At 38.1% G+C, this 14,307-nt stretch overlaps 1 protein-coding gene across 4 annotated transcripts in view; it reads right to left on the bottom strand.

Moving 5' to 3' along the window:
• Positions 1 to 14,307, bottom strand: part of NRG3 (neuregulin 3) — a 1,054,582-nt gene that overhangs the window by 893,337 nt on the left and 146,938 nt on the right. The window lies entirely within an intron of this gene.

Genomic DNA, 14,307 nt, shown 5'->3' with positions numbered 1-14,307 from the left:
ACTTTCATTTTATAACCAGGCATTGTTGGGGGTTTTCCAAGTTTCAAAAATTTCTAACTTAATACAAAATACAAGCTACTTCTAATCATATTACTTCTCTGCTTAAATGCCTTTAGGAACCACCCATTCCTGATGAACTGAGCTCAGAATCCTAACAGTTGCACCCTAAACCTTCTTAGTTCTTGCACAAACCTATTTTTGCAAACTTATCTTTTATATTCATTTTGTCCCTCCCTGCCCCCAATGGCTCTAACTTGGCAGGTAGAGATTCCCCCCTCTTGCATGGTCCCACTCAAATTCCATCTTCTTCCTTCTGCTTGCTCCACTCCCTTCAGTCACATGCAAGATTTCATGACTCTGCAACTCACAACACCTAAAAATAATTTGAGCTGTACCTGCTGGGTAATGTTTTTGTTTTCAAACTAAAATGAATATCATTTGTTCTTTTAGAGAAAACATTGCTTAATTCCAAAACGGTAAACCAAATCTTGACAATGCCCTCCATTACAGCGGCGAGTAGCTTTCTTGCTGTACAGAGCAACATGTTGTTACAGATCATACTTGTTCTCTGGGGTATGTGTGCATTTCCTTTTTAGTCTCCCTTCATTTACTACACTTCATCTACATATTTTACCTGTAAGATGACACAGCACTCTCTCACACATGTGAAAATAAATCATAAAATCCAGAGCTACGTAAACGTGACCTAGAGGTTTGTACCGACCATTGTGCCATGCCTGTTTCCTGAGCGCTCACCCTACCGCCATTGATCACTGAACACGGATTATTATTATTGCTAACATTATCACCACTTCCATTTTCTGTGATATTTCTGGATTGAGGAAACAAGTAAAGGTCTGGTGGAGCCAAACAGCCTCATTCTATCTCTTTGAATGGGGCTCACTTTTAATCTTTTTCTAAGGGACACCTTTGGCTGCCCTCCCAGAGATGTCTTTCTTCCTGGAGAACAATCAGCCTCAAGGCAAGGATTTGAGTCAAGAGCTATCCTGCTTCTGTTCTAATCCCTGAAAACACTCATGCCAGTCAAGATAGAGCAACCAGTATACTAGAAAATAGTGTCAAAACTTTCTCCTTATGATTTCAACCCGATTTATAGCTGAGGGCCTTTTTTCAAAGGCAACATTTGTCAGAGAGGTTGTTTGCCAACATGGGAGATGCTCTACTATTTCTTGAGGTGGTTCTTTAGTTCCCAAAGGCTGATTATAATACCTCTTGAGATGGTAAAAGCCTCCTTCAGATAATTAAATAAGCCATTAGAAGTGCCAACATGCCCCCAAAGTCCTAATTAGCTCACTGAATGTGAATATTAATTAATCATTTTGTAGAGTCTCAGATGAAGGTTACCATCTTCATTGTAGGGTTCCTTGGAACCTCAAAGTGAGAGCATTAATCCACAAATCAGAATATTCTCAACAATGGCCATTAAAAAAAAAAACTTTTAGCTCCCAACTAGTGTGCTACAAGATTTCTTTAACTTTATTTAATTTAAAAAATGTTCTATTAGTTACATCCAATAATATCTCTGAAGCCTGTCACTCTTTCAGTCTCCAAGAGATAATACAGCAAGGCAGGTAGAGATCACAGGAAAATGTTGAATCGACAGTTTAGCATGGATCAGAGTAATCAGAAGCATCTCAGGGAAGACATAAAGCTATCAGCAACCAGAACTATTATTCTAAAACAAGACAGAAGTACAAGAGAGACGTGATGCCTGGATATAGAGCTAATTTTGAATTCTGAATTGAAAACCACTAAAAAAATTAGCAAGGGATTGCCAATACCCAAGAAGCATTTAAATACAGTGATGTAGCTAATGCTTTCCTCATAGTATTCTTTAATGCACAGGAAGAAAATTATCTGATTTGACAGGAACATCATTTCTAAATTCTTGAAGAAGAGTTAAGTTAATAATCTTTAAATTCATCCTTTCAAATACAGTTAAAAATTATTTCCCTGGAGAAGCAGTACCCTGAATGGGCTAAAGTAGTCCATGCAAAGAACAACCCCTAAAGTTGTGCAGGACACAGATGACTTCACCTACCTCCAAAAGGCTAGGGAAATTAAAGAGTATTAATTAATATTTAACTTTCAGTAACATACCCTTAACGTTATACTTCGCATAGCTTTCCAAAGCATACTTCTATTTAAAATGTTGAATTCTGTAGAAGGAAGTGGTGGTCAGATAACTTCAAGTGCCTGTATTAATTCCTACTTCTTCCAGGATATACCACTGAATAGTCACAAAGGACATCCATAAGGTTGAGATGATACTTACAAAGAAGTCTTGTGTAATCCACTTACTCTTGGGAAGACCAACTTATTTAAATTCATTAAATGCCCAATGAATGAACAGAAACGATGTCCCAAAACAAGAGACTGACACCTCGACTGGAAGCATATTGACACAAAAACAAAGGTAGAAGTTGAGAAATGAAAAGCCCCAGAATAATACAGATGATTTCCACTTTTTTTACTTGATTAGCAGCAGCTCTTTTGCCTACAAAAGTTTTTAAAAATGTATGTGTAGGGGTGCCTGGGTGGCTCGGTCGGTTGAATGTCTGACTTCAGTTCAGGTCCTGATCTCACTGTTCGTGAGTTTGAGCCCCACGTTGGGCTCTGTGCTGATGGCTCAGAGCCTGGAGCCTGCTTCGGATTGTGTGTCTCCCTCTCTCTTTGCCCTTCCCCTGCTTGCACTGTCTCTCTCTCTCAAAAAATTAATAAATGTTTAAAAAATGTTTTTAATGCATGTGTAATGCATTCTATTCTTTTGTAACAAACCTTAAAATCATGACAAAAACGATGTTTGTTACTGAACTTGAAAAAATTGTTCTTAATAAGAGGCCTTGCTTTTTCCAGGGATATGATAATGGAGATTCATTACTTTATTTCTAATAATACCTTACCTCCCTTCCAACAAGGACCCGTTGTTGTTGTTGAGGAGAGGCCAAAAATCAGAATAAACCCCAAAATAAAACATGACAATTCTGTGTTTTTATATGAAATTTAAACAATAATGAAGTAATAAATTATAGGTAAAAGTATAAAATTAAAATTAAGTCACTGGAACATACAAGTAAGCCAAAAATAGTCAATATGATCACTATGATTAAAGTTCGAATTTTGCTCTGAGTTGTCAAATAGCCAAATGGAACTTGCAACATTATCGGTTGTGGATCAGTTATGATCAGGAAAATGAATTTCGCTATCAGAAAAAAGTGAATCAAAAGAGTACTTCAACTTTTTTTGTTACTTAATTTTAAGAAGTGAATCTTTCACATACTGGGATGTCAGTGTTCTAAGAAAATGGCCATAATAATATTTTTATAACAGATGCATTATAATATATCATGTGGCCCTTTCTTATAATGGCCTTGTAATGACAGCTCAATAAAAGTGATTTTGCAAAGGTATTCACCATTGTGGTTTGAATAAGTAACGTGTGGTAGCTCTGTGGACTGAGAAACCTTGTTTATTGCAGAGATCTTAATATAACTAATATCTCTATGAGGCTTTTTCATTTGTTTCAAAAAAAAGAAAAGAAAGAGAAGAGAAGAGAAGAGAAGAGAAGAGAAGAGACGAGAAGAGAAAAGAGAAGAAAAGAAAAGAAAAGAAAAGAAAAGAAAAGAAAAGAAAAGAAAAGAAAAGACTCCAGTAAAAGGACCATGTAGTGGTTAAATTATCTTCCTCCTCCTATAAGGACTTAAATATCTCCTAGAACACACATTAGGATGAGGACTACACTGATTTTTCCCCATGCTGGGTGGTGTGTGTGTGTGTGTGTGTGTGTGTGTGTGTGTGTGTGGTGTATTTTAGTTTGTCTGTACAGCTGACCAACAGATAGGGAGTGATAGGTCAGAGAGGCCTGCAATGACTGTTGGAGGAAAGACCTTGAGGGTTCTATATGATCCATAGCAGTTCACCTTTCAAAAAGGACAACAATCACAACTAATTACATAAACAGAATAAATAAACCATGGGGATAAGCTCTCACAGAAGAAGCATTAGAAACTGCCAATATGGGGGCACCTGGATGGCTCAGTCAGTTGAGCATCCAACTCTTGATTTTGGCTCAGGTCATGATCCCAGGGTTGGCCATGGGATCGGGCCCTGCATTGGACTCTGTGCTGAACATGGAGGCTGCTTGGGATTCTCTCTCTCTCTGTCTCTCTCTCTCTCTCTCTGTCTCTCTCTCTCTCTCTCTCTCTGCCTCTGCCGCTCTCTCCCCTCTCATACTGGCTCTCTCTTTTTAAAATTAAAAAAAAAAAGAAAAAGAAAAAGAAACTGCCAGTATGTTCATTCAAAAATTTCTCATTCTCTGAAATCTAAGAAACACGAGCAAAAAAACAAAATATAATCTTCCACCCATGGATATAAACAAGACTTATCTTAACTTCTTAACTTCAGTATTGGTGAAGTTTCAGGGAACTGACAGGATCGTATCCTGCTAATGCAAACAAACTGAAAATATAAACTTTCTGGAAGGAAAGTTTATAATAAATAAGAAAAATGTTAAATATGCATATACTTTGATCAGCATCTGTCTGCTAAGAAATAACCCTGAATGAGTTATTATGGGCATTTGCACATATAAATATAACATCTTATAAATTACCCATAAACCCAAAAGAAGCACAGTGGCTAAAAGTTTTCCAAGTTCAAAAGATGTCCTATATCCAATATTATAGTCAAATACACATACATATGGGGAAGAATTAGATAGGGTCTGAGTAATTCTCATGTTTTGTGTGTGAAGTGTTCCGCATTTTCTACCTTTGATAATGAACAAGCATTATTACATCTAATATCAAAAAGTGCTAACAAATAACTTTTGAAAGCTAGATTATGAAGTAGTTAGATATAGCTTTTGCCATATTAATTTTAAAAATAAATCTTTTTATTGAGGTAAGCTGTTTGAAATGGCATCATAAAAACTACTTGGACTAAAAATGGTTTACTTTCAGACTTATCTAGATATTTTCAAAGTGCTGGAAACTTCCTTGCAAAGTATCTTTGTCAGATCCTTATAAATCACAACATGTTCAACTGCTTCACTTTGCACTGAACAGATTGAATGATGCTGTGCTTCAGCCTCAGGCTGCTCAAGGAAGCTCCAAATTACAGTAATTACAAATTTAACCTCTCTTAAATAAATTAAGAATCAGAATGATGAAGACGGTTTCATCTGACAGCTTTGAGGAGAGACTAAAGTGTTACAAACAAGATTCAATCTTATATTCCTTAGGACCACAGAATAGCCAGATTTAGTGTGAGAAGGGACTTAGAATCACCCACTTTTTAATCTTTCCCACATTGCTCAGATGAGAAAATCTTAGCCCAGATGGAAAGTGAAAGACCACCCAGAAAGTCAGGGTCACAGCAGGGACTGAAACCAGTCTCTGAATGGCAGTCTAGAGTTCATGCCACATACTTGGATTCAGCTTTATTACCTGGGTTAAATCACTTACATAGAGTTCTTATAACCACAGTTCCATAAGCACTGTCTAAGGAAGCAAGTTACTATAGAAATATGATGAGAGCCATCTATGTGATTTAAAATTTTCTGGTAGCCATGTTAAAAAAAGAAAAGGATGTGGGTGACATTAATTTTAATGATATATTTTAGTTAACCCAATATATAAAATTATTATCATTTCAAGTTGTATTCAATCTAAAAATGAAATTTTACAACTTTTTTTTTTAAGTACTAAGTCTTTAATGTCAGTGTGGCTTTTACAGTTACAATATATCTCAGTTTGGGTTAGTAAATTTCAAATGCTCAATGGCCAGTGGCTGGTGGTTTGCATAGTGGATGATGCAAACCTCAGGCATAGTTGATTTTATGACTTTCGTTCCCAAATGCCAAATCCAGTAATACTTTAGACCTATACCTAAAGACAGGAAAGTTTCTAATGAAATTATCTGAAGAAACTACACCACTAATGAGGAAACACCACAAATACTGAGGTGTAGTATGAAAGAGGCAATGCTGTTTTTACGCTTTAAGTCAATAGCTCTAAGTATTAAAATACTCTCTTAACAAGGAATGATGCTGATTCCACTGGGAAGTAATGAAAGCACAGCTAGGATAACAGAGTCTTGGGACTGACAGAGCTGTGGCCATTCTCCTGTACGTATTATCTGTTCTAAAACCTACAGGCCTTCCCACCATTAAGATTCCCAGCTGCCTTTTGCCAGAGAGGGCTGTTCCCTCCTCAGTGTAGTGATGCTTTCATTCTGCTTCATAGGCTAATCAGCCCTTCATCTCCAATCCCCTCAGCTAGATTATAATTGCCTTGATAAACCTTGATCACAATTTGCTTATTTCAACTTCTAAACATTGGAAAGAAGCACAGCACATTCTCAATAGGTGCTCAAAAACCTTCTACCAGAGGGTAATATTATCAGTGATGTCTATTCAGAATTTCATATTGCCTGCACAAAATACCACAAGGAGTTAGAGCAGGCAGGAAAAAAGCACCTCTTATAAACCTTCTGGATTTCTAGGTAGACCCAAAAGATGGGAATTCAGAAAAAAGCCAAAGATCGGGAATCACATGGCCATGCTGGTCATATAACCTAAAAGTATTCCTACAAATCAGGAAGATGTAACCCTAAATCAAAGGAAACACACACACACACAGCCCAACAGCTTATTAGAATTTCAGTAAACAACCCCATCAGGCTGATATAAAATTATCTTCCTGTTGCCCTGATTCAACAACAAATTATTGCTACAGTACGTGGTAATCAGAGTAGCAAAACACTTGAGGATTCAGTAAGTGAATTAGAGATTCTTTATCATTTCTGAACAAAGGTGTATCAGGCTTTACACACAGTTCTAGAAGGCTGGACCTATCCAGGTGCACTTGCATTGACATACTGCTGGGCCAATGCTATAAACTACAAAGCTGATTCCTGTTAAACTTTCCTGCCTAATTTCTGTTCATTGCTAATCTTAGCAATGTAAGTAGTAAGTAGATTATAAGCAAATTTCTCTACTTAATTTCCCCAGGAAAATGCAATTTATTTCTGGAGCATGTTAAAATTCCACTTTAGCCTTTCATATGGAGGCTATCTTTTTGTCCTCTGGTATCCTCTCTGGCAACAGACTTAATTCCCAGCCCAGAAGTTTGGGAGTATGTGGCAAAAGCATCTAAAAAAAAATCAATAGAGCCTCCATATCCCTCAATCCCAGGCGGCCTTGCTTACCATACTGTGAGAGCTCATCAGCACTGTGGTTCCACTCACTGCACTTCTAAATTGATTGGAAATGCCCTGACCCAAAGGTCAGATGGTAGTGTGTAAATATAAAGGCTATTTCACCACAGAGCTCAAAGCTCTCCACTGTAGGAAGTCAAGAAGGCCATTTTGAAGGCATTGGTCTGTGTCCTACAATAGACGGCTAACAATATTCTTAGGAATGGCACATATTTCCACTTCCTCAAGATGATCAAAGAAACGCACCTGGAGTTTCTTCAGGAGTTTTTCCAGGCTCATCTCCAATACAGTTGCAGGAACACTGCCTTCATAAAATAAATGCCTTTAGAACCAGTAAGATTGGAAGTTTCAGTGTTTTAAAAGGTATAAAACACTGAAGTCCATCAAGCCATATTATAAAATTTGTTAACTGCTGCATCCTGATAAGAAGTGACATTTACAATAGAAACTCTGTATAATCTATAAAATCTTAGGAACATGGATCATTCTTTAGGGACAGATGGCATAGACTGAAGACAGTGACAGCACGACATTGTAGAGTACGCTAAACCAATGGTTAAAGACTAGACAGTCACTTGATTCTTGGGCCCTTAGGCAGGTCAGCTAACTTCATGAGGTTCAGTTTCCCGAAGGCTAAGGTTCTTAACCAGTTTAGAATCATGGTTGTCTTTGAAAATCTGATGAAAATCTCTTCTTGGAAATATTTTATGTAATTTTTACTAAGATCCTAGACATCTCCCGATCTCAAAACCCTTCCCTGGACTCAAGGTAAAAATTCCTATTATGGATATTTAAACTCCAGTACTTAAAAAGTATGCTTTGTGACAACAGGGTTGTCCAGAGCCTAGGACAGTTCTTGATAACCAGATATGGGTACTCAAAAGCTATTTGTGGTATGCCAGTAAATGAAAACATAGCTAAACTGTCGAAAGATTAAAGACAGTTTATATGAAAAAGACTTGCAAATTGCAGAATATTCTACAAATACGTTATTATTTTTGTTAAAATTGCAAGCCACATCATAAACTCTGTTCTTATGGATACAGTAAAACATATCATCAATTTACTTTTTTCTACAAGGTATAACTTTTTTCTATAAACTTGGAATTTTGTAATCCACAATACTTACGCTCCAATTCAAATTTGTTCCTTTGAAAATCTTTATGTAACTAATAAATTCATGAGGATTAAAGTCACTTTCAGGAATTCTTACTCGTCACCTTATATGTCCTATCTGATTCTAATGATATCACGAGTATTTGTCAAATGTGGACCTTTCTCAGTGTGTCAATGTTGGACACATAATTCATCCTCTATAAATTCTCCTATTCAGTCAACAAACCCCATTGCTTGCACTTCCCAAAAGTCTTCTTCCTGAGTTCCTCACCATTATCTTCCATGACTATGCCTCACCTTGGCCCTCATTATCTTTCATTTAAAACATAAAATGGTCCCTCACACCCATTAGGATGGCTACCATCAACAAAATAGAAAATAGCAAGTATTCTACCAGGATGTGGCATAACTGGGACCTTTGCATACTGTTGATGGGAATGCAAAATGGTACACTACTGGGTGAAAAAAGTATGGTGGCTCCTCAAAAATATAAAAATAGAATTACCACATGATCCCACGTGAGTGCATTTCTACCCAAAAGAATTGAAAACAAGATCTTGAAGAGATTATTTAGTAGATACTTAACACAACATCCTTGCTGAGAACTGAAACATGGAAGCAAACCAAGTGTCCATCAAAAGGTGAATGGATAAGCAAAATGTAGTCTATACAGACAATGAAATGATTCAACCTTAAAAAGCAAAGAAATTCTGACATATGCTACAGTATGGATGAACCTTCAGGACACTATGCCAACTGGAATAAGCCAGTCACAAAAATGCAAATACTATTTCTATAAGGTATTTAGAGTAGTCAGAATCATAAAGAAGAAAAGGAGAATGGTAGTTGTTACGGGACTGGAAGGCGGGGTGGGGGGCAGATAGCAGGAAATAGGGAGTCATTATTTGACACAGAGTTTCAGTTTTACAAGATGAAAAAGTAATGGAGATGGATGGTAATGGTTGCACAGCATTATAAATGTATGTAATACCACTGAACTGTTCAATTTAAATGATTAAGATGAGGGGCGCCTGGGTGGCTCAGTCGGTTAGGTGTCCGACTTCGGCTCAGGTCATGATCTCACGGTTCTTGGGTTTGAGTCCCACATTGGGCTCTGTGCTGACAGCTCAGAGCTTGGAGCCTGTTTTGGATTGTGTGTCTCCCTCTCTCTCTGCCCCTCCCCTGCTCACACACTGTCGCTCTCTCTCTCGCTCTCTCTTAAAAATAAACAAACATTTAAAAAAAATTTAAAAGAAAGATGTGTAATATAAAGTTTAAAAGGAAAGGAAGGAGAGGGGCAGGTCCCTCCTTAAGTCAAACTCAGTTCTACTTCCCAATATCTTTAACCTGTCAGACCATGTTTAGCTCTCTGGTGTCCAGAAGAATCAGGTCTCACCACTGCCCTGTATCCATTTGAAAACAGGTATCCAAGCCCCTCTAAGTCTCCTTTCCTCCAAAATAAGCTACTCCCACAGTACTTCTGAAGCCAGTGGCAATGCCCTCCTTAAAATGTAGGCTCCATGGGACACCTGGGTGGCTCAGTCAGTTAAGTGTCCGACTTCGGCTCAGGTCATGATCTCACGGTTCATGGGTTCGAGCCCCGCGTCGGGTTCTGTGCTGACAGCTCAGAGCCTGGAGCCTGTTTCGGATTCTGTGTCTCCCTCTGTCTCTGCCCCGCCTCCGCTCATGCTCTCTCTCTCTCTCTCTCTCTCTCTCTCTCTCTCAAAAATAAATAAACATTAAAAAAACTTTCTTAAATAATAAAATGATTAAGATGGTAAATTTTATATTATGTGTATTTTTACCACAATAAAGGAAAAGATATGAGCAGATACTTCACCAAAGAAAATATCTGATTGGCAAATAACTATAGAAAACGAGGTTTGAATATTAAAAAAAATAAATAAAGTGTCCTCCACTTTTTCTGTCTCCAATCCATCCTTTGCACTGTTGTTAATCATCTTTCTGAAACAAAAATGTGATTATTTGACTTTCCTACTTAAAAACCAAGACACTTCTTTTGTGCCTGTATCTTAGGGAAAACCTTGAAATCATAGCAAATGCTGCCCCTACTCCTCTTGCCTGAACTCATATACCCTGGTCTCTCCCACCTGCATTTGACACTCCATTCACAGCTAACATTTCTCATGCCTAGTACAGGCCATGTTCTTTATACTTCCATGCTGCCGGAGAGGGGCCCTGCCTGCAACACTCTTAGCCTCTGAGATGTTAAGTAGTCTTCTAAGCACCCATCTGGACTTGGCACAAATGTCACTTTCCTGCCCAGTTCCTCATTCAGCTGGCATTATAGGAAAAGTACCGCTTCTGTGCTTCCACACTATAAACACTTGATTATAACACTATGCTGCGTTAAGATGATTCACTTGTCTGTAAGCTTGCTCAGAGTAGTCCAAGAATTTTTCACATAATATGTACATTGGGTCAGTGACCAAGTAAAATTAATATACTGCCACTGCTAAAGGTGACAAGACCCCTGAATAACTAAAGTTCCCAGTACTCACAGTTGCAGACCGCCTCATACTTTTTAGTAAAGGTATCTACTTTGCCTATATTAAATGCATAGATAAATGTCTCTATAAAGGGGGACACAAATGACAATGTGGTGACAATGACACAAAATTATGGAGTGCTTCCATTTGCCAGGCTTCATGTTAATCCCTTTCTATGTGTTATTTTTGCTTAGTTCACAAGCTTCTCTATGAGGCAGGTGTTATTATCCCATTGCGCAGATAGAAAACTGAGGTTCAGAGAAATTAAATTATTTACAGTGTCAGATCACTGGAAAACAGTAAAGGCAGAATTTGTTCCCAGGATTTTTTTCACACACAGTATTATTCTCAAACTCTATGCTCAACTATCAATAATCAATTCACAGAAACCTTTCCTGAGAAGATCTAGAAAAGGGTATTAAGACACATGACATGTTACAAAGCATTGCCTTCAAAATCTAGTGACAGATTAATCTCATGATACATTAATCAACTGTCATATTCTCTTTTTCACAAAATCCAAGTGAGAATTTTTATATCTTCATTTCAAAGCAGTACAAACTACAATATTGTTGTCTCCACCTGGATATGAGTTTCTCAAACCATCCGATGATTCAAACGTAGGCCCCAAGAGGGAGAAAATTCTGGTGCCATATTGACAAACATACTTAATTTAGAGAAAATGGATCTAATTCCCACATTTCCTATTTTTGGATTAGGGATCCCCAAAAGTTTGCAGCAGAATCCATTCTCTCCATTGACACAGGCCTCCCGTTGCCCTTTCTCTCCCATTCTGCATCTTGGCTCCACGCTGAGCATTCTAGATATATTCTACCTTCTCGGGGCTTTCCAGTCTCTCCCCGTATATCCCCGAGATGTCACCTCACACCGGTTAGATGGTTATTATAAAAACACAAGAAATAACAAGTACTGGTGGGGATGTAAGTCAAAGGGAGCCCTTATTCATTGTTGCTGGGAATGCAAACTGGTACAGCTACTATGGAAAACAATTAAATTAGAATTAAAACTAATTAAAAGATTAAATTAGAACTATCCTGTGATCCAACAATTCCAATTCTGGGCATTTATCTGAAGTAAATGAAAACACTCACTAGGGGCACCTGAGTGCCTCAGTTGGTTGAGCATATAGAACTCTTGGTTTCAGCTCAGGTCATGATCTCATGGTTCTGTGGGTTCGCGCCCCATGTCGGGCTCCACACTGGCAGTGCAGAGTCTGCTTGAGGTTCTCTCTCTGCCCCCCCTCCCCACCGCTCGCATTCTCTCTCTCTCTCTCTCTCAAAAAATAAACATTTAAAAAGTTATTATAAAAAAAGTAAGTACTAACTAGTAAGACATATGCACCCCCATGTTCACTGCAACATTATTTACAGTAGCCAACATATGGAAACAACCTAAGTGTCTGTGGATAAATGAATAGCTAAAGATGTGGTGTATACACACAATGGAATATATTACTCAACCATAACAAAATAATATCTTTTCATTTGTGACAATATGGATGAACTCTAAGGGCATTATGCTAAGTATAAGTCAGATAGAGAAAGGCAAATTACCATATGATCTCACAATATGTGGAATCTTTAAAAAACAACAACAACAACAACAACCTAACTCATAGATTGGTGACTGCCAGAGGTAGGTGGAGATTGGGGGTGGACAAAATGGGTGAAGGTGGTCAAATGTACAAACTTCCAGTTACAGATTAAGTCATGGTGATGTAACATATAGCATGGTTAATTCTACTGTTAATAATACTCCACTGTAGGATGAAAGACCTAAATGTGAGACAGGAAACCATCAAAACCCTAGAGGAGAAAGCAGGCAACAACCTCTTTGACCTCAGCCACAGCAATTTCTTACTCGACACATCTCCAAAAGCAAGGAAATCAAAAGCAAAATGAACTATTCGGACCTCATCAAGACAAAAAGCTTCTGCACTGCAAAGGAAACAATCAACAAAACTAAAAGGCAACCAATGGAATGGGAAAAGATATTTGCAAATGGTGTATTGGATAAAGGGTTAGTATCCAAAATCTATAAAGAACTCACCAAACTCCACACCTGAAAAACAAATAATCCAGTGAAGAAATGGGCAGAAGACATGAATAGACACTTTTCCAAAGAAGACATCCAGAAACGGTGTCCAGAAAGACACATGAAATGATGATGCTCAATGTCACTCGTCATCAGGGAAATACAAATCAAAGCCACACTGAGATACCACCTCACACCGGTCAGACTGGCCAAAATGAACAAATCAGGAAACTATAGATGCTGGTGAAGATGTGGAGAAGTGGGAATCCTCTTACACTGCTGGTGGGAATGCAAACTGGTGCAGCCACTCTGGAAAACAATGTGGAGGTTCCTCAAAAAATTAAAAATAGAACTACCCTATGACCCAGCCATAGTACTGCTAGGAATTTACCCAAGAGATACAGGAGTGTTGATGCATAGGGCACATGTACCCCAATGTTCATAGCAGCACTGTCAACAATTGCCAATTTATGGAAAGAGCCTAAATGTACATCAACTGATAAACTGATAAAGAAGGTGTGGTTTATATATACAATGGAATACTACTTGGCAATGAGAAAGAATAAAATCATGCCATTTGCAGCAACGTGAATGGAACTGGAGGGTACTATGCTAAGTGAAATAGGTCAGGCAGAGAAAGACAGATATCATATGTTTTCACTCATATGTGGATCATGAGAAACTTAACAGAAGACCATGGGGGAAGGGAAGGGGAAAATAAAAACTGAGAACAAACTGAGGGTTGATGGGGGGTAGGTGAGAGGGGAAAGTGGGTGATGGGCATTGAGGAGGGCACTTGTTAGGATGAGCACTGGGTGTTGTATGGAAGCCAATTTGACAACAAATTATATTTAAAAAATAAAGTAAAAACTCTTTAAAAAAATAATACTCCATTGTAGCTCTGAAAGTTGTTCAGAGAACTGATCTTAAAAGTTCTCATTGTAAGAAAGAAAAATATGACTATGTGAGGTGATGAATGTTAAAGAGACCATTGTGGTGATGAATTTTGTAATGTATACAAGTATCAGGCCAATATATTATACACCTGGAACTAATGCAGTATTACGTCAATTACATCTCAATTAAAACAGAAAAAGCACCAGCTCTGTATCAGTGAGACACTGCGCCTGCCAATCCCATAGGGTGTGACCTTGGACATGTCACTGGACTCATTTGGCCTCAGCGTCTTCTGTTGAAGAAGCATCTCATAATATCTACACCAGAAGGGTCCTGTGGGGTTCACATAGAATAATGAGTGCAAAGCACGTGTCTCTGGGCCTAGCAGAGAGTCCTGTCTACGTATTAAGTAGCTGTCATCATTACCCAGCCCCAGAAGATCATGGTTCTCTCTAAATTCCTAAAGAATGGATTTGCCTTTACTTACACC

This window comes from Prionailurus viverrinus, chromosome D2 (assembly GCF_022837055.1).
Source record: "Prionailurus viverrinus isolate Anna chromosome D2, UM_Priviv_1.0, whole genome shotgun sequence".
Taxonomy (NCBI): domain Eukaryota; kingdom Metazoa; phylum Chordata; class Mammalia; order Carnivora; family Felidae; genus Prionailurus; species Prionailurus viverrinus.
Note: the sequence above shows the minus strand (reverse complement) of the source record. Positions and strands in the feature narration are given on the sequence as shown.